This window comes from Jaculus jaculus, chromosome 18 (genome assembly GCF_020740685.1).
Source record: "Jaculus jaculus isolate mJacJac1 chromosome 18, mJacJac1.mat.Y.cur, whole genome shotgun sequence".
In the NCBI taxonomy this organism is placed as follows: domain Eukaryota; kingdom Metazoa; phylum Chordata; class Mammalia; order Rodentia; family Dipodidae; genus Jaculus; species Jaculus jaculus.
Window position 1 is genome coordinate 51,229,751 of NC_059119.1, and position 26,490 is coordinate 51,256,240.

Sequence of the window (26,490 nt, forward strand, 5' to 3'; positions counted from 1 at the left end):
CCATTATATAAAGGCATTAAGGAAACACAACCGCCACCACCACAGGACTGGAGAGATGGATTAGTGGTTAAGGTTTGCCTGCAAAGCCTAAGGACCCAGGTTCGATTTTCCAGGTCCCATGTAAACCAAATGCACATGGTGGCACATGTGTCTGGAATTCATTTGCAGGGGCTAGAGGCCCTGGCATACCCAATTTTGCTCTCTCTCTCTCTCTCTCTTTCTCCATCTGTCTCTAATAAATAAAAATAAATCTTAAAAAAAACACAAAACCACAGCAAGGGCTGGAGAGATGGCTGTACTGTTTCTGAAAGCCTTTCACATCAACCGGTCTCTGTTGTTTTATCCTCAATAGAAAGAAGAAATACAGGGCTGGAGGGATGGCTTAGTGGTTAAGGCGCTTGCCTGCAAAGCCAAAGGACCCAGGTTCCATTCCCCAGGACCCACGTTAGCCAGATGCACAAGGGGGCACATGCGTCTGGACTTCGCTTGCAGTGGCTGGAGGCCCTGGCGCGCCCATTCTCTCTCTCTCCCCCTCTTTCTCTGTCAAATAAGTAAATAAAAATAATTTTTAAAAATAAGAAAAAGAGGGCTGGAGAGATGGCTTAGCGGTTAAGCACTTGCCTGTGAAGCCTAAGGAACCCGGTTCAAGGCTCAATTCCCCAGGACCCACGTTAGCCAGATGCACAAGGGGGTGCACGCGTCTGGAGTTTGTTTGCAGTGGCTGGAGCCCTGGCATACCCATTCTCTCTCTCTCTCTCTGCCTTTTTATCTGTCTGTCTGTCCCTCTCAAATAAATAAAAACAAAACAAAAAAATATTTTAAAAATAAAAAAAAAGAAAGAAGAAATACAAGTAGAACTTTTTTTTTCCTAACAAATATGGGGCTCGTTGAAATCTCAAAACAAGTGTACATCACAAAACAAGATGTGGTTGTTTCCATGCTCCGGTGAAACCTATCGTTGCGTGACAGGAAGGTATTTAACTGTAGGCACCAGGTGCTGTGTAATGTCGCCCGTGGTGTACTGTGTGATGAACTCACTGATGAGGGACATGAGACCCAAGAGCCAGGCTCCCTACATACCCAAGGAGATCTGCGAGGGGCGTGGTGGTCTATGCTGATCCCAGCCTGGGGAGCTGGAGGCAGGAGGATCCGGGGTTCAAGGTCATGTTTGGCTGCATAGTGAGTTTGAGGACAGCCTGGTACATGAGACTCCCCTCAAGGAACAATAATCCTGGTCCTCCCCAAACCCAAACCCAAATCAAGCCAAAACGCAATAGAATAAAAACAGAAAGACAAGGTAGATGAATCACGTGACTGTGGATTGGTGGATGTAGGGAGGATATTTTCTTTTCGTTTTCTTTTTCTTTTGTGATACTGAAGCTGAATCCTTGGCCTCTTGCACGGGCTAGCAAGGGCTCTACCACTGAACAACGTTCCCGCCTGGCGGCCTGGTATATACGTCTTTAGTATAGTGTTTTTGTTTTTGTTTTTTTTTTTCCCTGAGGTAGGGTCTCTCTCTAGCCCAGGCTGACCTGGAATTCGCTATGTAGTCTCAGGGTGGCCTCGAACTCAGGGTTATCCTCCTGCCTCTGCCTCCCGAGTGCTGGGATTAAAAGCATGCGCCACCACGCCTGACTTGGTATAGTTTTTTTTTTAATTATTTATTTATTTATTTGAGAGCGACAGACACAGAGAGAAAGACAGATAGAGGGAGAGAGAGAGAATGGGCGCGCCAGGGCTTCCAGCCTCTGCAAACGAACTCCAGACGCGTGCGCCCCCTTGCGCATCTGGCTAACGTGGGACCTGGGGAACCGAGCCTCGAACCGGGGTCCTTAGGCTTCACAGGCAAGCGCTTAACCGCTAAGCCATCTCTCCAGCCCTTGTTTTTTTTTTTTTTTTTTTTTTTTAAGGTAGGGTCTCATGCTGGTCCAGGCTGACCTCAGGGTGGCCTTGAACTCATGGCAATCCTCCTACCTCTGCCTCCCGAATGCTGGGATTAAAGGCGTGCGCCACCATGCCCAGCTCTTTGGTATAGTTTTTAAGGTAAGATTTAGAGGCAATCTATTTTGATGCCACAACAGGAGGAAAACAGACTTTAAAAAACAAACAAACAAAAATAAATAAATAAAAACCAAACAGGCATTTAGCAGACTGACTTAAATAAAGCAAAAGAAAGTAACTTTTTTTTTTTTAATAAACTATGTGAGTTCACAGATATAAATGACTGGAAAGTAAAGATTTAAAGAGCACCAAAGACAAGAGCTGACAGGTCAGAGCTGGGAATGGACCCCTTTAATTCCAGCACTGGGGAGGCCGAGCTAGGAACAGCATTGTGAGTTTGAGGCCAACCTGAAGTTACAAAGTGAGGCCCAGGTCAGCCTGGGTTAGAGTGAGACCTTGCTTGGATCTCCCCCCAGTAACACACCCCTCCCCAAAAATGGCTAGAGAGATAGCTTAGTGTTTAAGGAGCTTGCCTACAAAGCCAAAGGACCCAAGTTTGATTCCTCAGTACCCATGTAAGTCAGATGCACAAGATGGTACATGTGTCTGGAGCTCATTTGCAGTGGCTAGAGGCCCTGCAGTGGCCATTCTCTTTTTTTTTAAGGGGGGGAGGGAGAGAGAGAGAGAGAGAGAGAGAGAGAAAAAGAAAGAGAGAGAGAGAGAGAGAATGGGCACTCCAGGGCATCAGCCACTGCAATTGAACTTCGGACACTTGTGCCACCTAGTGGGCATGTACGATCTTGCACTTGCCTCACCTTTTGTGCGACTGGTTTATGTGGGATCTGGAAGGTCGACCATGGGGTTCTTAGGCTTCACAGGAGAGTGCCTTAACCACTAAGCCATCTCTTCAGCCCTGTCCACTTGCTTTATCTGCCTCTCTCTCTCTTTTTTTTTTTAAATTTTTTTAAAATTTTTATTTATTTGAGAGTGACAGAGAGAGAAAGAGTGTGTGAGAGAAAGAGAGAGAGAGAGAATCGACGTGCCAGGGCTTCCAGCCACTGCAAACGAACTCCAGACATGTGTACCCCCTTGTGCATCTGGCTAACGTGGGTCCTGGGGAATCAAGCCTTGAACCGGGGTCCTTAGGCTTCACAAGTGAGCACTTAACCAGTAAGCCACCTCTCCAGCCCTGCCTCTCTCTCTTAAATAAATAAATAAAATGTTTTAAAAAAAGAACGAGCCGGGTGTGGTGGTGCACGCCTTTAATCCCGGCACTTGGGAGGCAGAGGTAGGAGGATCACCAAGAGTTCAAGGTCACCCTGAGACTCCATAGTGAATTCCAGGTTAGCCTGGGCTACAGTGAGAACCCACCTCAAAAAACCAAAAAAAAAAAAAAAAAAAAGAAAGAAAGAACATAGAGGTCAGGTGAGGTGTTATGTGCCTATAATCCCAGCACTCAGGAGGTGAAGGCAAGAAGGTCAGGAGTTAGTGGTCATCTTCTAACACATGGTGAATTTGAGACCAATTTGGGCTACATAAGACTGTCTTACTAAGAAAAAAGAAAGATAAGAATGGATTGCAACATTCAAAACAAAACAAAAACCCCAATAAAACCAATTCCAGTGAATTCGAGGACAGTCTAGGCTAGAGCAAGACCCTACCTGGGGGAAACAAAAATTATTTATTTTAGGGCTGGAGAGATGGCCTAGCGGTTAAGCGCTTGCCTGTGAAGCCTAAGGACACCGGTTCGAGGCTTGGTTCCCCAGGACCCACGTTAGCCAGATGCACAAGGGGGCGCACGTGTCTGGAGTTCGTTTGCAGAGGCTGGAAGCCCTGGCGCTCCCATTCTCTCTCTCTCCCTCTATCTGTCTTTCTCTCTGTGTCTGTCGCTCTCAAATAAATAAATAAATAATTAAAAAATTATTTATTTGAGAGAGAAGAGTGAGTATGGGTGCACCAGGGCCTCCTGCCACTGCAAACGAATTCCAGATGCATGTGCCATGTGGTGTGTCTGGCTTTATGTGGGCTCTGAAGAATTGAATCCAGGTTGTCAGGCAAGCAAGTACCTTTAACCACTGAACTATCTCTTCAGCCTAATCCTTAATCTTCCTCAGTTTATTATTTTTTTCTTCTATTTCTACCCTTAGTAAATAATAATTCAGTGACTACCATGCTATTCTTGTTGCTTTATTCCCCAAAGGTTATTGAAACTGAAGGAAGGTTTTTATTTTTATTATTTTATTTATTTATTTACTTATTTATTTATTGCGGCAGGGTCTCACTCTAGCCGAGGCTGATCTGGAATTCACTCTGTAATCTCAGGGTGGCCTCGAACTCACGGCGATCCTCCTACCTCTGCCTCCCGAGTGTTGGAATTAAAGGCATGCACTACCACCACTCCCAACTGGGAGGGTTTTTATTTGATGATTACTGTGTTTTCATAGCAGGCCCATCATCAGTTGTGGCCACTTAACCATGCAGCATGCTACTCTTGGATGGTGCTGGTGATCATACACATAGACTGAGGGTCTACCTGCTCAGTCCAGGGAGAGGAGTGATGAATCCTGTTACAACCTAACCCCCACTTGAACACTACAAACACATTAACTGAAGGAATACAGGTGGTAAAAGAATATATGTGAAAGGAAAAAAACATATATAAAAACACACACACATTGTCTACTGATCTAATCCCAGGTGCTCAAGCCCAATGCAGAAACAAACGGAAACACACACACACACACAAAAATATTTTTTAAAAAGTTAGAATGATCCCATTTGAAAATTACCTTTTCCACTATAGTGGATTTTTTTTTTTTTTTGAGGTAGGGTCTCATGATAGTGGATTTTAATAAGAGTGAATGAGATGAAATCCCAGACAAATAATTTTTAAAATTGTTAGAATATTTAATGAAAGCAAAGAGAATACAAGTAAGTTCTTGATTGAGTTCAAATGAACAGCTGAGTTAAATAAAGTCAGTATGGGATGTAGAGGAAAAATTCAATAAAGAGAAAGAAATAGTAGAAACAGTCAAGTTGTGAAATTTTTTAGAAACGAGGAGCTTGGTAAGTCAACTAAAAAACTCAGTGGAGGAGCTGGAGAGAGGGCTCAGCAGTTAAGGCGCTTGCTTGCAAAGCCTAAGGACCCAGGTTTGACTCCCTAGAACCCATGTAAGCCAGATGCACAAGGTGACGCACGCACCCAAGCTGGCATGTTTGCCTGGAGTTCCTGTGCAGCGCCTTGAGGCCCTGTCATGCCAGTTCTCTCTCTTGCTGTTTCTCTCTCATAAATTAAAAAAAAATAAAACAGTGGAAAGGTTCTTCAATAGAAGGGAACAAGTGGAAGGCAGAAAATCAGGGCTTGAAGACAAGGCAGGGGAACTTAGCACATTCAAACGACAAAGATGGGATCATACAATGATAAACTGCAAACGGAACAGACAAGATCTGCGGGACGCTGTTCAAAGTGCAAATTCAGCAATCGTGGGCGGAGAAGGATAAAAGCTAAAAGGCATAGATAATGTGTTCAGTAAGGTCACAGAAGGAAAGTTTCTAAATTTAAGGGAGAGAGATGGCCGTGCAGATGCAGGTGGCCTTTGGAAGGCCAAGCAGGCAATCGAGGACGAGAAGCGTCCCAGAGACAGAACGCTACGCACAGAGAACCAGCAGAGAATTCTGGAAAGCCGGGGGACAGAGGCACCACGTCGCGAGAGTGATAGCAAGCTCTCAGCAGAAGCCACAGGTGTCAGGAAGACATGGGACAGCACATTGCAAGTGCCAGAGGACAGTGACTGTCAACCCAGATGAGGATGGCCAGCGAAGCTGTCCTCCGTGACCAGCGGAGAAAGGAAACCTTTCCACGGTCACCACAAACGACAGGGTTTCAGGAGCACTGAGTCCGCATCCCACAGGGTAACTGAAGACATTCCACACGCTGAAAAGAAGGGGAAACCCTATCAGTGAAGCCCCAAGAAAGAGGAAACTTCCCTAGAGCAGCAATCCAGTGAGGATCAGGAAAACACCAAACCTTACAAACACAACAAAATGACAGGAAGTGGTAGACACCTGTCAGTAATGACACCGACCGTTACTGACCTTAATTCTCCAGTCAAAAGACAGGTAGCGGAAAAGTATGTGTTTACGACGCTCACCAAAGTGCCCACTAAGCACTGCTCTTAATGTGCACACCCATATACTAATGCTACTCTCACTTCTGGTTAGAGCAGCTTCTCTTTTCAGATAGCAGTGACCTTGGGATGACTCAGAAGGCATCATGGTGCTGGGAAGAAGTGACAGAGGAGTGCTCAGCACTGCAATATCTCTATCACACCTTCCACGGCTCAGGGTCCATTGCGGAAGAGGTGGCAGAAAGAATGTAAGAGCCAAAGGAAGGGTAGGACTCCTTACAACGTGCTCCCCCAGACACAAAATGGTCTGGATATCCATGACCTCACAGCACCTGACACTACCTACACAGACCATCATAATAGGAGGAAAAGATCATGACATCAAATAAAAGAGAGACTGATTGAGAGGGAGAAGGGAAAGGATGGAGAATGGAGTTTCAAAGGGGGAAGTTGGGGGGGAGGGCATTACCATGGGATATTGTTTACAATCATGAAAGCTGTCAATAAATAAAATAAAATAAAATCTTTCTGGCCAGGTGTGGTGGCGCACACCTTTAATCCCAGCACTCAGGAGGCAGAGGTAGGAGGATCACCATGAGTTCGAGGCCACCCTGAGACTACATAGTCAGCCTGGGCTAGAGTGAGACCCTACCTCGAAAAACCAAAAAAAAAAAAAAAATAGACAAATAGCGGGCCTGGAGAGATGGCTCAGCAGTTAAGGCGCTTGCCTGAGAAGCCAAAGGACCCAGGTTTGATTCCTCAGTACCCAGGTAAGCCAGATGCACAAGGTGGCGCATGGATTTGGAGTTCACTTGCAGTGGCTGGAGGCCCTGGTGCGCCCATTCTCTCTCTCTAATAAGTAAATTAAATAAGTAGAAACATATTTAAGCTGGGCATGGTGGTGCATACCTTTAATCCCAGCACTTAGGAGGCAGAAGCAGGAGGATCGCCGTGAGCTGGAGGCCAGCCTAGGTTAGAGTAATATTTTGCCTCAAAAACAAAATAGCTTTGGCTATGGGGGGGCCCTTGCGCTGAATGTTGTTTGGGGTCATGTAGACATTTCATGATTCTGTCAATCCATGAGTGTGGGAGGCCTTCCCAAGTTTCAGGGTCTTCAGTTTCTACCTCAGGGTTTTAAGTTGTTCATTGTAAAGGTCTTTCACTTCCAGGGTTAGGATGACTCCAAGCCAAGTTATCAATTTGTTTACTTATTTATTTTTTAAAATATTTTATTTTATACATTTGACAGAGAAAGAGGGAGAGAGAGAATGGGCACACCAGGGCCACCAGCCACTGCAAACAAACTCCAGACACATGCGCCCCCTTGTGCATCTGGCTAACATGGGTCCTGGGGAATTGAACCTAGGTCCTTTGGCCTTATAGGCAAATGCCTTAACTGCTAAGCCATCCCTCTAGCCCTATTTTATTTATTTATTTTGTTTTTTTTTGAGGTAAGGTCTCACTCTAGCTTAGGCTGACCTGGAATTCACTATGGAGTCTCAGGATGGCCTTGAACTCACGGAGATCCTCCTACCTCTCTGTCTCCCAAGTGCTGGGATTAAAGCCAGAGCAATTCTTAACAAAGCCCTGCTGGAGATATCACCATACTTAATTAAAGTTATACTACAGAGCCTTCAGGTCTGACCCGAAATGTAACTGCTTCCAATCTGTCATTGTTTCCTTTAGATGTCCGTCTCTCCTCATGTTTGTGATATATATGACTGTTGACTATTAATGCCGGCTTCCCCACCAAAGATGGAAAGTTCCAGAAAAGCTCTATCTGTTTTCCTCACTAGCACTAGAAACCTGCTCAGTAAGTATTTCTTTCTTTCTTTTTTAATTTTAATTTATCGTATTTATTCTTATTTATTTTTGAGAGAGAGAGACAGAAAGAAAGAAAGAAAAAGGAAGGAAGGAAGGAAGGAAGGAAGGAAGAAAGAAAGAAAGAAAGAAAGAAAGAAAGAAAGAAAGAAAGAAAGAAAGAAAGGAAGAAAGAAAGAGCCAGATAGTGAGAGTAAGAGAATGGGCGCACCAGGGCCTCTAGCTGCTGCAAATGAACTCCAGACGCATGTGCCACCTTGTGCATCTGGCTTAAGTGGGTCCTGTAGACCTGGGTCTCCAAGGCCCACGAACCTTCCCCTGGTTCTCTTAAGGCGTCTTAGCTCGGCTTATCCGATGGTGAGCCCAGCCCTGCTTCCTTACACCCGAGGCAGGGCAGAGCTGCACGCCCACAAGAAGCAGCCCACTGGGCATCCAGCTGGGCAGGACGTCTGCATGCCTCCCTCCTCCTCCACCTCTTCTTCTCCCTCACCGCTGGGTACTGCCAGTTTCAACTCCAAACATCGTTCAGGGGTCCCCGTCTTCCTAACACCTCACCCACCACCTCTGCCTCCCGTGTGCTGGCTCATGTGTGTTCTCCAGGCAGCGGACACTGTGCCGTGTCCAAAAGCAGACCAGGGGACTGGAGAAATGGCTTAGTGGTCAAGGTGTATGCCTGCGAAGCCTGAGGACCCCGGTTCAATTCCCCAGGTCCCACGTAAGCCAGATGCACAAGGTGGCACATGCGTCTGGAGTTCATTTGCAGTGGCTGGAGGCCCTGGTGCATTCATTCTCACTCTATCTCTCTCCCTCTCTCTGTCTCAAATAAATAAATATATATATATATATATATATATATTTAAAGCAGACCAGACCCCTTGGAGCTTCTCACTGCCCTTTGCCCTTCTTGCAATCCCTGCAGGGTGACCAGGATAATGCACAATGTGGCCATCGGGCTGGGATCTGAGCTGCCTTAGGGCTAGCGACCTCTTTCCATCGAGCTAGGCTCTGCAGAAAGCCATCATGTTTACATACCTGGGGGGAGGTTGTGGGTCTCACTTCCTCTGGCCTGTAACTAGGACGCCTTGCTAGGGCTTGAAGGCAGGATAGAAAGACTGGGAAGTGAGAAGAGAAAAAGAATTCCCTCGCCCTGGGATCTAGTTTGCCTTTCCTGCTGTCTCAGAGTTAAGAAACCTCAGTACACCCTGTAAAGCTAGAACTGGCTGTGGAAATAATGTATGGTTTTCTTTTTAATCTTTTAAAAAATTATTTATCTATTAGAGAGAGGAAGAGAGATAGAGAGAGAATGGGCGCGCCAGGGCCTCCAGCCACCGCAAACATGCATGCGCCCCCTTGTGCATCTGGCTTATGTGGGATGTGGGGAATCGAACCTGGGTCCTTTGGCTTTGCAGGCAAGCGCCTTAACTGCTAAGCCAACTTCTCAGTCCCTTTTATAATTTTCTTTTCATTTTTAAAAAATTATTTTAATTTGTTTATTAGAGAGAGGAAGAGAGAAGGAGAGAGAGAGAGAGAAAATGTGTGGTTTTCTAAAGACATTTGATACAAAGGTGTTAAAGACCACATGTAAACCGTGGTTGGTTACTTATGAGCTGACTGTAACCTTGAGTTTGATGGTTATTAGTACTTCTCTCTCATCCAAAAACCCAAACAACACACCTCAAAATTCACCTTATGACTTCAATTTACAAAAGGAAATTCTTTAAGATAAGACAAATAGTAAGCCAGTTCATATACAATTATTTAATTTTCTTACTTTACACTTAATTTTTTTTTCAATTTTTTGAGGTAGGGTTGTACTGTAGCCCAGGCTGACCTGGAATTCACTCTGCAGTCTCAGGCTGGCCTCGAACTCACAGCAATCCTCCTACCTCTGCCTCCCGAGTGCTGGGATTAAAGGCATGAGCCACCATGCCCAGCTACTTAAATTTTTTAAATATTTTATTTATTTATGTGTGTGTGTGTGAGAGAGAGAGAGAGAGAAAAATGGACACCCTAGGGCCTCTAGCCACTGCAAACAAATTCCAGATGCATGCGCCACCTTGTGCATCTGGCTTATGTGGGGACTGGGGAATCGAACCTGGGTCCTTAGGCTGCACAGGCAATCACCTTAACCACTAACTAAGCCATCTCTCTACTTACATTTTGAGCTTTCTCAGCCTTTAAACCTTCTTGTAAATTACATCCTTTGAGCAGTGTAACTAGCAGGCACAGAATCCTATACATACTCATTCTAAAGGTACATAAGTATGCCGGGCGTGGTGGTGCACACCTTTAATCCCAGCACTCGGGAGGCAGAGGTAGGAGGACCGCTGCGAGTTCGAGGCCACCCTGAGACTCCATAGTGAGTTCCAGGTCAACCTGGGCCAGAGTGAGACCCTACCTCGAAAAACCAAGAAAAAAAAAGATGCCTAAGCATGACTCTTCCCAGAGAAGTCCTCCTCCGTGTTTCGGCTGTGGGCTTCTCTCTCTCCACGCCAGCACTTAACCTACAAGGTGGCCCCTGTCTCATCTTCATTAACTCACTAGCTTTGCCTCACTCTGGCTCATCAGAGAAAGTGGCTTTACCCTGAGTGGAGGCTCTCTGCCTTCAGTCTACAGTCTCACCGGGACATTGCTGCCCCTTTTTTATTTTGATGTATTTATTTGAAAGAAGAGACAAAGAGAACAGGCGCTCCAGGGCCAACGAGGTCGACACATGCGCCACTTTGTGCATCTCGCTTTACGTGGATCCGGGACTCGACTCCAGCCATCAGGCTTGGCCAGCAAGCGTCTTTAAATGGCTGAGCCATCTCTCCAGCCCCCTTGCTAAAGTTCCTAACTGACTTCCCCAGCCCCCGGCCACAAGCTGGGGACAAGCCTCATCCACAAACAGAATCCAGCAGCGCCCTTGTCTGTGGCTGTTCTTGCTCCAAACCTTCTGCCTTCCCTCCTTCAGCTGCCCTCCGTGTCTTAGGACAAACCAGAGCTCTGAACACGCCCAAGGCCAAGCTGCTTTTGCCTGGTGTGGTGGTTTGATTGAGGTGCCCCCACCCAATCAACTTAGGTCTTCTGACTGACTGCTAGGTTCCCAGCTGGTGGCAGTTGGGGACTTGGAGGTTCCTTGAGGTGATGTATTGTCGGGGGCGGGCTTGTGGATGCCAGCTTCTCCTTTGCCAGTGCCTGGCACACTCCCCTGTTGCTGCTGTCCGTCTGATGTTGGCCAGGGGGTGATGTCCACCCTCTCCTCCTGCTGTTGTGTTCTCCTGCCATTGTGGAGCTTCCCCACGAGCCTGTAAGTCAAAACAGACCCTTTCCTCCAATCAGCTGCTTTGGGTCGGGGGCTTTCTGCCAGCAACGGGCACTTGACTGTGGGCACCTGGCTACTCTGATTTCGGCTCCTCAGCGTTAGCCTCTCAGCCTCTCAGTCAGGCTCTTCTGGCCTCCTTGATGTTCCTCAAACCCCCCGCCCCCCCCCGGCACACTGGGTTTACACATTCTGCCAGGAACCCTTTTCTTCAATGTGAGCTCTCAAGCATTTAAAGGAGAAATTGGGGCTGGAGAGATGGCTTAACGGTTAAGGCGCTGGCCTGTGAAGCCTAAGGTCCCAGGTTCGATTCCCCAGAACCCATGTAACCCAGATGCACATGGTGGCACATGCGTCTGGAGTTTGTTTGCACTAGATAGAGGGCTTGGCGCACCCATTCTCTCTCTCTCTCTGCGTCTCATGAACAAATAAAGACAAAAATAAAGAGGAAGGGCTAGAGCGATGGCTTAGTGGTCAAGTGCTTGCCTGTGAAGCCTAAGGACCCCGGTTCGAGGCTCAATTCCCCAGGACCCATGTAAGCCAGATGCACAAAGGGGCGCACGCATCTGGAGTTTGTTTGCAGTGACTGGAGGCCCTGATGTGCCCATTCTCTCTCTGTCTCTGTTTCTTTCTCTGTCTGTTGCTGTCAAATAAATAAATAAAAATAAACAAAAGTTAACAAATATAAATAAAGAAGAAATTGTATCAACATGCCACAAACATTTTCCCGTCCCCATGGAGGACGCGGTTTACCTCCTCTCGGTACCCGTGGCCAGCCTGGCATCCTGGACACCCCACTGTGCCCTAGTTCACTGTCGGTCAGTCCACTGGGCCTCCCCAGCCCTGACAGCGCTCCTTCTGTTGGCAGAAATCACCCAAGAGCAGCCTGTGAGAAAGAAGGGGTTGTTTTTGGCTTACAGGCTCGAGGGGAAGCTCCACGATGGCAGGGGAAACGATGATATGAGCAGAGGGTGGACATCACCCCCTGGCCAACATCAGGTGGACCACAGGGACAGGAGAGTGTGCCAAACACTGGCAAGGGGACACTGGCTATAACACCCATAAGCCCGCCCCCAGCAATACACTCCCTCCAGGAGGCGTTAATCCGTTCAGAACACCTGAATGAAGCCGCCACACTGGTTTAGGCTGTGCCTCCTCGCACTTGGCAAGCCTGACCTTTGCCGTCGTCCTTATTTCAAGGGCCGGACTCAAACTGAACAAGGACCAGATTTGGTTGTTTCTAGGCTTGCTGGCCCCTGGGCTAAAACAGTGAGCTAGCAGATTGTGGTAAGGATATTGGGAGGTGGAGACAAAGGTTACATCTCACACCAAACAATGATCTAATCAATATTCCCTAAGAGGCGGGTGTGGTGGCATATGCCTATGTCCCTAGTACTGGGGGACAGAGGTAGGAGGATCAGACGTTCAAAGCCAACCTGGGCACACCAGATTCTGTCTCAAAACTCCCACCCCCTCAAAAAATAAAACACATAAAATATTTTAAAATTCCCATCAGTCATTTAGTTTCCAAATATTTGGGGGATTTCCCAGACATCTTTTCATTTTTTATTCTAGTTTAACTCTATTTTGGCCAGAAATCATATGGGTTATAATTTTACTTCTTTTGAGATTATTGAGCTGGGTGTGGTGGCGTACACCTTTAATCACAGCACTTGGGAGGCAGAAGAAGGAAGATTTTATTTATTTATTTGAGAGAGAGAGGAGAGGCAGATCGAAAGAGAGAATGGGCACACCATGGCCTCCAGCCACTGCAAATGAACTCCAGCCACGTGTACCATCTGGCTTATTTGGGTCCTGGGGAATCGAACCTGGGTCCTTTGGCTCTGCAGGCAAGTGCCTTAATCGCTAAACCATCTCTCCAGCCCAAGGAATATTTTAGGTCAAGGTTGGTGTTAGTGATGATAGGTTTTTTTCTGTTGTTTTTTCGAGAAGGATCTCACTATAGCTCAGGCTGACCAGGAAATCACTCTGTAGTCTCAGGGTGTCCTGGAACTCACAGCGAGCCTCCTACATCTGCCTCCCAAATGCCGGGATTAAAGGCACGCGACACCACGCCTGGCCTATTTGTTTTTAATTTTTATTTTTAGAGAGACAGGAGAGAGGGAGAGAGGGATAGAATTGGCTGTGCCAGGGCCTCCGCCACTGCAATCAAGCGCAAGCCACTTGCACCATCTAGTGGGCATGTGCTTGCTGCTTTTGCCTTCTTGGTTTATAACCTTAAAGCCTCCAAATTGACTTGTGGATCCATTTCTCCTTTCAGTTTTATCAGTCTTTCCCTCCCCGTCCCTCCCTCCCTTTCAGCTCGCCCCCTTCCTCTGTCTCTTGCTCCTTCCTTTCTCCCTTCCTCCTTCTCTCTCTTTCTTTCTTTCCCCCTTTTCCTTTTTAGTTCTTCAAGGTAAGGTCTCACGCTAGCCCAGGCTGACCTGGAATTCGCTAAGTAGTCTCCCGGTGGCCTTGAACTCAGGTGATCCTCTTGCCTCTGCCTCCCACGTGCTGAGATTAAAGGTGTGCGCCACCATGCCTGGCTCCTCTCTTCTTTTTTTGAGATGCAGTCTCATGTTACCCAGGCTTGCCTCAGCTTGCTACGCAGTCAAGGGTGCCTGGAACTCCTGATCCTCCTGCGTGCATGTGCTACCATGCCCCATGCCTTTTTTTTTTTTTTTTTTTTGAGGTAGGGTCTCATTCTAGCCCAGGCTGACCTGGAATTCATTATGTAGTCTCAGGCTGGCCTCGAACTCATGGCGATCCTCCTACCTCTGCTTCCCAAGTGCTGGGATTAAAGGTGGGCTCCACCACGCCCGTCACCTTTTTTTTTAAAAAAAATATATTTTTTAAAATATTTTTATTTATTTATTTATTTGAGAGTGACAGACACAGAGAGAAAGACAGATAGAGGGAGAGAGAGAGAATGGGCGCGCCAGGGCTTCCAGCCTCTGCAAACGAACTCCAGACGCGTGCGCCCCCTTGTGCATCTGGCTAACGTGGGACCTGGGGAACCGAGCCTCGAACCGGGGTCCTTAGGCTTCACAGGCAAGCGCTTAACTGCTAAGCCATCTCTCCAGCCCCCCGTCACCTTTTTTATCCTTAATATTTCTTGTACTGAAGTATACTGTGCCTGGTATAAACCTAGCCACTACAGTTTTGGGGATTAGTGTTTATATAGTAGATCATTTTCCATCTTTAACTTTTAGCCTATATATATACACATTTAAACTTTGTTTATTTGCAAGCAGAGAGATAGATAGAGAAAAGAGAGACAGACAAAGAGAGAATGGGCATGCCAGGGACTCCAGCCACTGCAAATGAACTTCAGACATATGTGCCCCTTGTGCATCTGGCTTATGTGGGTCCTGGGGAATCAAACCTGGGTCCTTTGGCTTCGCAGGCAAGTGCCTTAACAGCTAAGCTATCTCTCCAGCCCTGTATATATTTACATTTAAGTGAGCTTTTGCTAGACAGCACTGGGTCTTGCTGTATTATCCAACATGACAATCTCTGTCCTTTAAGCAGATTGTTTGGCCAGATCAGGATCTACCAGGCTTGCTAGCTGTGTTGCGTAAGGACTCCGTTTTCCCTTTTTCTGCCTCTTATTGTTTCATGTTTATCAGCTGGTGAGCCAGAGAGGAGGATGCTGTTGTGTCATGGTGGTGGAGGACAGGGCTCAGCTCCCTGGTGAAAGCCGCCAGAGTGCACATTCCTCTGGTCAGGGGCTGTTGCCAAGTTTACTCCCTGTGTGTTTCCTTGTGGCTTGAAGAGTGCCTGGCACACAGTCACTGTTTGTTGAATCAGGGGCTCTGAGGTGTCTGATTCTGTAAAGCACTTACTTCTTTCATATTGTAGGCAAATCTCCATTTCCCCTGTTTTATAAGATTAGTGTGAACCCTTGAGTTTGAAAGACCTCGGCCTAGTCCTGTTATGAGCCAAGGGATGTTTGGTCTCAGGGAAGGGCTGAGGGAAGGAAGGGGAGGCAGAGGGTGACTGCTGAGGATGTAACCAAGAAACCAAGTCTCAGGCTGGAGAGATGGCTTAGCCATTAAGGTGCTTGCCTGAGAAGCTTAAGGACCCACGTTCCACCCTCCAGATCCCACCAAAGCCAGATGCACAAAGGCGAGGCAAGTGCAATGTCGCACATGCCCACTAGATGGTGCAAGTGTCTGGAGTTCAATCGCAGCAGCTGAGGCCCTGACGTGCCAATTCTCTCCCTCTCTCTCTCTCTCTAAAATAAAAAAAAAAAGTGATTAAAAACGGAAAGAAAGAAAGAAGTCTTGCATCTTCAAATATCCCCTCATCATCCATCATCCACAGCAACTAGGCCAGTTCACAAGAGAATCTGCAATCCTATTTCTTTCTTTCTATACACACACACACACACACACACACACACACATATATATATAGACACTTTTTTTTTTTTTTTTCGAGGTAGGGTTTTACTGTAGCTCAGGCTGACCTGGAATTCACTATGTAATCTCAGGGTGGCCTCAGCCTCAAGGCAATCCTCCTACCTCTGCCTCCTGAGTGCTGGGATTAAAGGCGTGCACCACTACACCTGGCTTAAAAAAACGTTTTATTTATTTATTTTCAAGGAGAGAGAGAGAGAGGAGAAAGAGAAGAGAAAACAGGCACACCAGGACCTCCAGCCATTGCAAATGAACTCTAGACGCATGCACCACTTTGTGCATTTGGCTTTATGTGCTCACTGGGGAATTGAACTTGGGTTGTTAGGCTTTGCAGGTAAGCAGCTTAACTGCTGGGCCATCTCTCCAGGCCCCTGCATATCCTATTTCTATACATGTTATAATTAAAAACCCAAGCAAACTTCGCATGATGAGTGATTTCTTTTTAAAAACATGTTATTGACAACTTCCGTAAATATAGACAAGATACCATCATAACCCTCTCCCACCATGACCCTCCTTCCCCCCCTCCCAAATTGCCCCTCCATTGAATCCCTCCATCTTTCTATTTTTTAATTTTTTAATTTTGAGAGAGAGAGGGGCAGATAGAGAGAAAGAGAGGATGGGCGTGCCAGGTCCTCCAGCCACTGCAAACGAACTCCAGACGCATGCGCCCCCTTGTGCATCTGGCTGACATGGGTCCTGGGGAATCAAGCCGGGGCCCTTAGGCTTAGCAGGCAAACGTCTTAACCACTAAGCCATTTCCCCAGCCCTCCTTCTTTCCAATCAGTCTCTCTCTTCTATTTTGATGTACTTGCTTTTATTTTTCCTCCTACTAGACAGGTGTTATGTAGGGAGTGTCAGTCACTTTGGGGCCACTTTGTGTCTGGAAGACAGTATTATGAGCACTCCTCACCTTCCTTTGGCTCTTACGTTCTCTCCCGCCACTGCTTCCCCAATGGTCCCTGAGCCTTGGAGGGTCTGATAGAGATACTGTCACTTTGATGAGTTTTGAGTCACCCCATGTGAAAAAGAGAAGCTTCTCTAACCAAAAGCAAAAGTAGCATTAATATATGGGCACAAACACAAGTATTCAGAGGGCAGTTTGGTGGGCATAATATATATCCATTTAGTCAGACGGCAATAGTAGTTTTCCCCCAGCCATAGGCTTTTGATTAGGTTTTCAGCACCAGGCAGGAAATTCCCTCCCATGGAGCAGGTCTTAATGTAACAGACATGCCACCCATTGAGATGAGCCATTTCTTATATGAAAACTTAAAAAAATCTATATTTATTTATTGGAGAGAGAGAGAAGGAGTTAGAGAGAATTGGCACACTTGGGCCTCCAGCCACTGCCAACGAATCCCAGACGCACGGGCCACCTTGTCCATCTGGCTTATCTGGGTCCTGGGGAATCGAACCTAGGTCCTTAGGTTTCACAGGCAAGCACCTTAACCGCTGAGCCATCTCTCCAGCCCCTGGAAACGTTTTTGCTTACCTTCTCCCCAATGACTAGTTACTTTCTAGGACAAGGGGTTGGGTTCAAGGGGAGGGGAAGAGGCCATGCTAACAGGCCATATTGGTAGGTACGGCGAGCCGGGAGAGACTGGAGGGTGCATGGTGCGGGGGCCCAGGGCAGGGTGGTCTCCTACTCTGGAGGAAGGGGCACGCCTCTCAATGTAGGCATCTTCCCCTTTTGGACACCAGGTGGCAGCACCTCCTTTCAAACTGTTAAATCCACAGAACTGGACCACAGAACTGGACCACAGAACGGATACTTTTCCACTATGTAGTCTCAGGGTGGCCTTGAACTCGTGGCGATCCTCCTACCTCTGCCTCCCGAGTGCTGGGATTAAAGATGTGCACCACCACGCCCATCTTAAAACAAATACTTAAAAAAAAATTCTTGATCATTTTATCCAACATTTTGTTAAGAAAAAAAGGCAATCGTATTTTTATTTTATTTTATTTTGTTAAGAAAATAATCGTATTTTTCCCCCCCAGGAAACTGGTTTCTTGTTTCGTAAGCAATGTTTGTTAACTTGCATTGTCTTACATAGCATCAAAATACATTCAAGGCTGTTACCACTTTTATACAGTGTTAAAAGATGTTTTTACATCTCTATCACACCATCCAAGGCTCAGGGTCCATTGTGGGAAGAGGTAGTGGAAAGAACGTAAGAGCCAGGGCTGGAGAAATGGCTTAGCCATTAAGGTGCAAAGCCTCAGGTCCAGGTTCAATTCTCCAGGTCCCACGTAAACCAGATGCACATGGTGGCGCATGCATTTGGAGGTCGCTTGCAGTGGCTAGAGGCCCTGGTGCACCCATTCTCTCTCTCTCTCTCTCTGTCTCAAATAAATAAATAAAAGTAAATTAAAAAAAAAAAGAATTTTGGGCTGGAGAGATGGCTTAGCGGTTAAGCGCTTGCCTGTGAAGCCTAAGGACCCCGGTTCGAGGCTCGGTTCCCCAGGTCCCACGTTAGCCAGATGCACAAGGGGGCACACACGTCTGGAGTTCGTTTGCAGAGGCTGGAAGCCCTGGCATGCCCATTCTCTCTCTCCCTCTTATCTGTCTTTCTCTCTGTGTCTGTCACTCTCAAATAAATAAATAAAATTTAAAAAAAAAAAAAAAGAATTTTAAGAACTTAAGAGCCAAAGGAAGGGTAGGACTGCTTACAATGCACTTTTCCAGACACAAAATAGCTTGGATATCCATGACCTTGCAGTACCTGATACTGACCATCATAATAGGAGGAAAGATGATGACATCAAAATAAAAGAGAGACTGACTGAGAGGGGAAGGAGATAAGATGGAGAGTGGAGTTGCAAAGGGAAAGTGCAAGGGGAGGGAATTACCATGGGATATTGTTTATAATCATGGAAGCTGTCAATAAAAAAATAAAGATAATATTTTCCAAAAGAAGTTTCTAGCCTTCTTTGTGAATATGGTTTCTACTCTGTATTCTATTTTTCCTGTTGTTTTTATTTTTTTGTTGTTGTTTGTTTGTTTTGTTTTGTTTTTCGAGGTAGGGTCTCACTCTAGCCCAGGCTGACCTGGAATTCACTATGTAGTCTCTGGGTGGCCTCGAACTCCTGGCGATCCTCCTACCTCTGCCTCCCGAGTGCTGGGATTAAAGGTGTGCGCCACCACGCCCAGCTCTACTCCGTCTTCTTACCGGAGCAGAAAAATGATCATTATAACATTCAAATCAAAACTGATAAACTTGAGGACACTGAGCTGCCCCGTGGGTTTGGGGTCCCTGTTTCGTCTGGGTGGGTGTGCGTTAGGGGGGCGGGGGAGGGGAATCTTGCTGCCCTGCAGGGCTGGCCTCCCTAGTGTGCATTGAAACTGGCTAGATCTCATTGATTCAATGGACAACTGTTGAGAGCTTGCCTGTGCCTAGCTCCAGCTGTGTGTTGGGGTAGAATCAGGCTGGGAGGCAGTAAGGAGGAGCAAGACCACTTTCCCCACAGCTCCGCCAGCGTAGAGAAGAGTTAAAACATGAAGCTAATAGTAGAGAACAAGGGGCTCGTGTCCACTGAGGGGCTCCAGACAGGCTGCTCTCAGACCGTATTCACGGGGCGAACATGGTCTTACCTGGGCCTTTTTTTTTTTTTTTTTAAATTTATTTATTTGACAGCGACAGACACAGAGAGAAAGACAGATAGAGGGAGAGAGAGAGAATGGGCGCACCAGGGCTTCCAGCCTCTGCAAACGAACTCCAGACGCGTGCGCCCCCTTGTGCATCTGGCTAACGTGGGACCTGGGGAACCGAGCCTCGAACCGGGGTCCTTAGGCTTCACAGGCAAGCGCTTAACCGCTAAGCCATCTCTCCAGCCCACCTGGGCCTTTTTGAAAGACTGCTCTGTCGGCGAACCATCCTCACATGTTGTGACCCCCCCCCATTCACATACACCATTCTACCTATCATTACACATTCTATTTCTATTTCTTAGCTGATGGTCCCCTCCCCACAACATCCCGTCACATACCATTCCATCACAGACTCCACCCTTAATTACAGATTCTATTCTATTCCCCATCCCTTCCTCCTTTAACCATGAGCAAATCCCTCTTTTTCCTCTTTTTATCTTTGTTACCTGCCGCTCCCCTATTGGAAAATCTCATTAAACTCTGCATTTTACTCCTTTTTTATTTTTTTCAAGGTACAATCTCACTCTAGCCCAGGCTGATCTGGAATTCACTATGTAGTCTCACTGTGGCCTCGAACTCATGGCGATCCCCCTACCTCAGCCTCCCGAGTGCTGAGATTAAAGGCGTGCGCCACCACACCCGGCTTTGTGCTTTTTTTTTTTTTAATAATTATTTATTTATTTGAGAGTGACAGACAGAGAGAGAAAAGAGGCAAATAGAGATAGAATGGGCGCGCCAGGGCTTCCAGTCACTGCGAACAAACTCCAGATGTATTGCACACCTCGTGCATCTGGCTTAACATGTGTCCTGGGGAATACGAGCCTCGAACCGGGGTCCTCAGGCTTCACAGGCAAGCGCTTAACCGCTAAGCCATCTCTCCAGCCCCTCCACTTTGCATTCTTAATGTCTCCCACTGGACCTGATGGGGGCTAAGTCCTTTGAAATATGTGGCAAACCAGTGCCCCGTGGTGGCTCACATCCTATCACCGGTGTGTCGTGGCTCCAGCCCCGAACCTGGAGGGCCACTCTAACTGGAGAGAGTCCTTCAGGAAGGAGCGAGGAGGAAGCGACTCCCTCCTGGATGTGCCCCCTGACCCCACCCAGTCCCATCAGCTCTAACAGCTCACCAGAAAGTACTGGAGCACAGGCCCTAGGGCTGAGGGCTGAGGTCTGAAACACGTCCATTACCCACTCTTTTATCTCCTCAGAATACATCAGGCTTCTAATTAAGGCTCTGCTTACTGGTCCCTTAGCCAGCAACCAGCAACTAGCAGCCAGCAACCAACTTCATCTTCTCCTCTCTTCTTGTTTTGTTTTTCAAGGTAGAGTCTCACTCTAGCCCAGGCTGACCTGGAATTCTACCTCTGCCTCTCAAGTGCTGGGATTAAAGTTGTGTGTCACCACATGGGACTCTCTTCTCCCCTCTTATTAAGGGCCGCAAGATTCAGGGAAGGACATTATAGGAATAGAAGAAACAGAACTGAGGGGATCATTGTGTTAAATATCCTTTGATTCCTTTTCTCCCTCTCCTTTTTTTTTTTTCAAATAAGAAACAGAAGGAGAGAGAATCGGGGCACCAGGACCTCAGCCACTGCACTCGAACTCAGATGCTTGCGCCACCTAGTGGGCAAGTGCGACCTTGCACTTGCCTCACCTCTGTGCTTTTGTGCGTCTGGCTAATGTGGGATCTGGAGAGTCGAACATGGGTCCTTAGGCTTCGCAGGCAAGCGCCTTGACCGCTAAGCCATCTCTCCAGCTCTCCCTGTCCTTTCTTGACCCCCCTCCTAATTACCTGCTTTTTCTTGGGGGAATGTAGATGCAAGAGCTGGAATGGAAATTACAAGAGCCAGTCTAATTTGCTCACGCACAAGCGAGGAAAACTGAGGTCCAGCGAGAGTGGAGGGCACCCACCCACACTGCAGAGCCTGAGCTCCCGCCGCGTCCTCGAAGCGCTCCTCCCGTGGCCACCTCCCTGTCCACATTTGTCAAGAAATGCTACTTGCATTTAGAAGGCACGTCCAATGCGAACCACTCCAGAGATCGCATTTCAAAGATTGATAGACATGGCTTTTGCATTATCTGCTGTTTCGGATTAGCTATGCTGTCGTTTCATTCTTTGGGGTTGATATTGGGGGGGTAGGGGGTGGGATAGGGGGTGGGGAGCCAGTTTTGAGACTTTCTGCCAGACCCTGGGGCTCCCAGCCTGTGAGACTGGGGCCTGAGAAGGACAGGGTGATCCATTCTATATTTTCAGTCCGTCAGGAGATTTCATTGTTTAAACAAACATTTCAGTGAAGCCATCCAGCTGGGGGCAGTGATTTATGGCCCTGGCTACAGTTTTTCGCCAACAAAGATAAACAATCCTGTGACTCCTGGGATTGGGACTCCTGGTTCTAATAACTTGGAGTTGGCTGGACCACACCAGCCATTGCCTGGTCTGGGGTTTGGTTAGGATCTGTTCACACTGGTCCTGCGGCTGAGCCACAAACCTTGGGGGACCGTGTTGTGTTTGGAAGCTGGAACTATGGCCTCAAGGGCAGAGGAGAATGGCAGGAAGGAGGGAAATAGCACAGGCTTGGGGGCTTCTGACTCATAACCCCTCTAGCAGGATGGCAAAAGTGCTCTGTGTTCTGCGACATAGGTATTCGGTATATTGATTTAGCAGTTTCTGTTCTTTCTTGTTTTGGTAGTAGGGCATCAAATTCCTCCTGTGAGGGTATGCCAGGTTATATACTATGGAGAGAGGGAGAGAGAAAGAGAAAGAGAGAGAGAGTGAATGGGTGCGCCAGGGCCTCTAGCCTCTGCAGACGAACTCCAGACACATGCACCACCTTGTGCGTCTGGCTAACATGGATCCTGGGGAATCAAACCTGGGTCCTTTGGCTTTGCAGGCAAACACCTTAACCGCTAAGCCATGTCTCCAGCCCTGAGGACTATATTCTTGTTACAGCAACTTACTAATTTACTGAAGGCTTAGGAGGCATCCCACTCAATGAAAACATGGTGCTATGCTAAGCTCAAAGTTTCTGAGTCCACCCAAGCCCTCTTTTCATTTAATTTTTCTTTCACTTTTCACTGAAAAAAAAAAAAAAAAAAAAAAAGCAACCAATATCCACCATCTGACAGTGAGAGAAACCGACGATGACAGGCAACTCCAGCCAGCATCCGGACCCCACATTTTATCAAGGGAATAGCGGATTCTGCAATAGCCCCAGACCCGCCGTCTGACTACGTATGTCCAGAGACGGGTGCCAAGCTGGAGCAGATGCAGAGCCAGGGGTCATTTTAAATATAGCTCATAGTCACATTTTCCCAGACACTTCTCAGTGAAGTACAGGCAGACGTATTTTAATTTTTTAAAAAGTTGATTTAGGGCAGGAGGGATGGCTTAGCAGTTAAAGTGTTTGCCTGCAAAGCCAAAGGGCCCTGGTTCGATTCTCCAGGACCCACGTAAGCCAGATGCACAAGGGGGCTCACGCATCTGGAGTTCGTTTGCAGTGGCTGGAGGCCCTGGCGCGCCCATTCATTCTCCCTCTCAAATAAATAAATAAAATATAGTTTACAAATTGATTGTAAACTTTACTGTGAGAACATGTTGCATATATTAGTCATAGTCCCTTTGGGCTATACTCATATCTTCCTTCTCCCTTGCCCCATTCTGCAGAGGCCCCTCCCCAGTGGGAGTATACATATTCACTCAGGGGTTATGAGTGTCCCAGTCTCCCCCCCCACCCGTGTATGTGTGTGTGTTGGGAGACAATACCACAGGCTATTCCTTCCCACCCTGTGGCTCTTCTTATCTGTCCAGCCCCTCTTCTGCAATGTTCTCTGAGCCTGGCACGGTGGGTTAGACGTCTCCTTTGGCGCTGAACTCTGGGAATCCTCTGGCTTTCTGCTCTGGCGGGTTTTGGGTCTCCTATGCTGCCATTTCCCCGGAGGGAGTTCTCAGGCTAACGGCCACATCCTCCGCACTGTCTCCAGGGATGTGGCGGATGTGACAGACATGGCTCTTCTCACGTTAGGCAGTCAGCTTTTTTTGGCTAAATGACGGATCTTGGGTCTCCCTGGTATTTGCTTCCATCCATTAAAAAGCAGATTCTCTGACAGAGGGAGAGCAATATTGATCAAAGGAATACACATAGTCATTAAAAAAAAAAACAACTTTCTAGCTGGGCGTGGTGGCATGCGACTTTAATCCCAACATTGGGGAGGCAGAGGTAGGAGGATCACTACTGTGAAGTTCGAGGCCACCCTGAGACTACATAGTGAATTCCAGGCCAGCCTGGGCTAGTGAGACCCTACCTCAAAAAACAAAACGAAACAAAACAAAACAAAACAAAATTCCCCAAACAAACAATGAACCCTTTCTGATAGGCATGCACTTCCATCTTAGCCATAGAGTCTATGACCTTCCTGTCCAGGGGTTCCTGACTTCTCAGCACCAGGTACAAACTCCCCTTGTGTGGGCCGCATATCCAACCAGAGAGCAGGTGATGCTCCCACAGCCTGAGGGCCGCTATTGCACAGGTGTGTACGTCTTGCCCAGCTGGATTATTTTGCAGTTTGCAGGATCCCCTGCTTCTCCCTGCTGATCCATTCCCCGATGGTCCACACAGCACTTCACAGCACCATCAGGAAACTAGAGCAAGCATCCAGAGCTCCTTGCTCCATTCCGGGGTGATCTCCCCACGTCCTGTGGTTGCAGCCTGCAGGGTCGTCTGCAACAGGGTCTTCCCACATAGATCTGACACCGTGAGGTTAAGGTGCCGGTCCCCGAGCAAAGACAAAACAAGGTGCTTTGAAGAGCTCATCAATTGTTATTATTAAATATCTTTATTTATTTATAAGCAGAGAGTTTTGTTTTGTTTTTCGAGGTAGGGTCTCACTCTAGCCCAGGCTGACCTGGAATTCACTATGGCGTCTCAGGGTGGCCTCGAACTCACGGCGATCCTCCTACCTCTGCCTCCCAGTGCTGGGGTTAAAGGCGTGCGCCACCACGACCAGCTATAAGCAGAGATTTTATTTATAAGCTCATGTTGGCTCCATGGAGTGAGGTGCTTGGAAGAAGGGGTGTCTGGGGTGAATTTTATAAACGAGGGGAATCTGGTGGGCAGAGAAAGTCTGGCTGGTAGCTGAAAGGATGCGATAAAGCAGGAAATAGAGAGTGGGGCGCTGAGAAGCTCAGCAACTGCGTGGAGGAGCCGGAGGCAGGTCAAGTAGGCTAGAAACACCTAGTGGGATGCGGGTACGAAGACGCCTGCGCTTCCCTCTGCGGGCATCGGGGAGGTAGTGGACACCTGAGCAGGCAGGTGTCCTTCATGGACTTGCTCCTGAGGGGCTTCCGGTGGCAGAAGGGAGAGACTGAGCATGATATAAAACACACACCCACACCCCCCCCACACACAACCGTGGAAGCAGGGTAGGTACAATCTTGACTCAGTCACAGAACAGGGAGAAAACAGGGCTCTGCTCATTTATGCCTTAAGAAATGCATCTCGGGCTGGAGAGATGGCTTAGCGGTTAAGCGTTTGCCTGTGAAGCCTAAGGACCCCGGTTCGAGGCTCGGTTCCCCAGGTCCCACGTTAGCCAGATGCACAAGGGGGCGCACGCGTCTGGAGTTCGTTTGCAGAGGCTGGAAGCCCTGGCGCACCCATTCTCTCTCTCTCCCTCTACCTGTGTTTCTCTCTGTGTCTGTCGCTCTCAAATAAATAAATAAAAATTAAAAAAAAAAATTAAAAATGCTCAACCATGTTTATTGCTGCTCAATTTATAATAGCTGGGAAATGGAACCAGCCTAGATGTCCCTCAACAGATGAGTGGATAATGAAGATGTGGCACATTTATACAATGGAGTTCTACTCAGCGGTAAAGAAAAATGAAGTTATGAAATTTGCAGAAAAATGGATGGACCTGGAAAGTATTATACTAAGTGAGGTAACCCAGGCCCAAAAAGCCAAGCGCCACATGTTCTCTCTCATATGTGGATCCTAGCTACAGATGATTGGGCTTCTGCGTGAGAATGAAAATACTTAGCAGAGGCCAGTAAGTTAAAAATGAGACATAAAGGGTGGAGAAAGGAAGGGAGGAGGATACTTAATAGGTTGATATTGTACATATGTAATTACAATGAATGTAATGGCGAGGTAATATGATGGAGAATGGAATTTCAAATGGGAAAGTGTGGGGGTGGGGAGGGAGGGAATTGCCATGGGATATATTTTATAATCATGGAAAATGTTAATAAAAATTAAAAAAAAATGCATCTCTTGTTTCCGAAACAAAGCTTGAAGTCCAAAAGTCATAGGAAAAAAAATGTTGATGCATTCAACTAAATAAATTTTTTTTAAATGGGGTTGGAGAGATGGCTTAGCAGTTAAGGCATTTGCCTGCAAAGCAAAAGGACCTCAGTTCAATTCCCCAGGACCCGCATAAGCCAGATGCACAATGGGGTGCATGTGTCTGGAGTTCGTTTGCAGCGGCTGGAGGCCCTGGTGCGTCCATTCTCTCCCTCTCTCTCAAATAAATAAATAATAAAGTTAAATTTTTTTTTTAAATCTAGCAACCCTACCTGCCAAACCTAATCCTAACATTAACTCTAACCCTAAGCTTAATGCTGTGTAACTCCAAACCTAATCCTAAACTCTATCCTAACTCTAATAAAAAAAAAAAATCCACATGCCCCAAATGCCATAAACAAAGTCAAAAGACAAAGAGAAGCTGGCAAAACATTTTCTACATAAGTACAAGAGGGTTAATTGCCTAAATATATAGAGTTTATCATGCAGAAAGAAAACAAAATAGCTGGGCTGGAGAGATGGCGGCTTAGTGATTAAGGGACTTGCCTGCAAAGCCAAAGGACCCAGGTTCAATTCCCCAGGACCCACATAAGCCAGATACACAAGGTGATGCACGTGTCTGGAGTTCATTTGCAGCAGCTGGGGGCCCTGGCGTGCTCCTTCTCTCCCTCTCTCAAATAAATAAAAATAAAATATTTTTAAAAAAGAAAGAAAAGGTCAATGGAAAAAATGAACATAGGTCCCAGGTAGAAAGTTCCCAGCAAATAAAATGGAATGGTCATTAATCACCTGGGAGATATTAATAAGCACGTCCATAGTTTTCTCTTTCTTTACATATCTTCTCTTCACAGTCACTGTATGGAGAGTGTGGGCCTTATGATACTGAGAATCCAAAGGCACAGAGAAACTAAGGAAATTGCCCAAACTCACT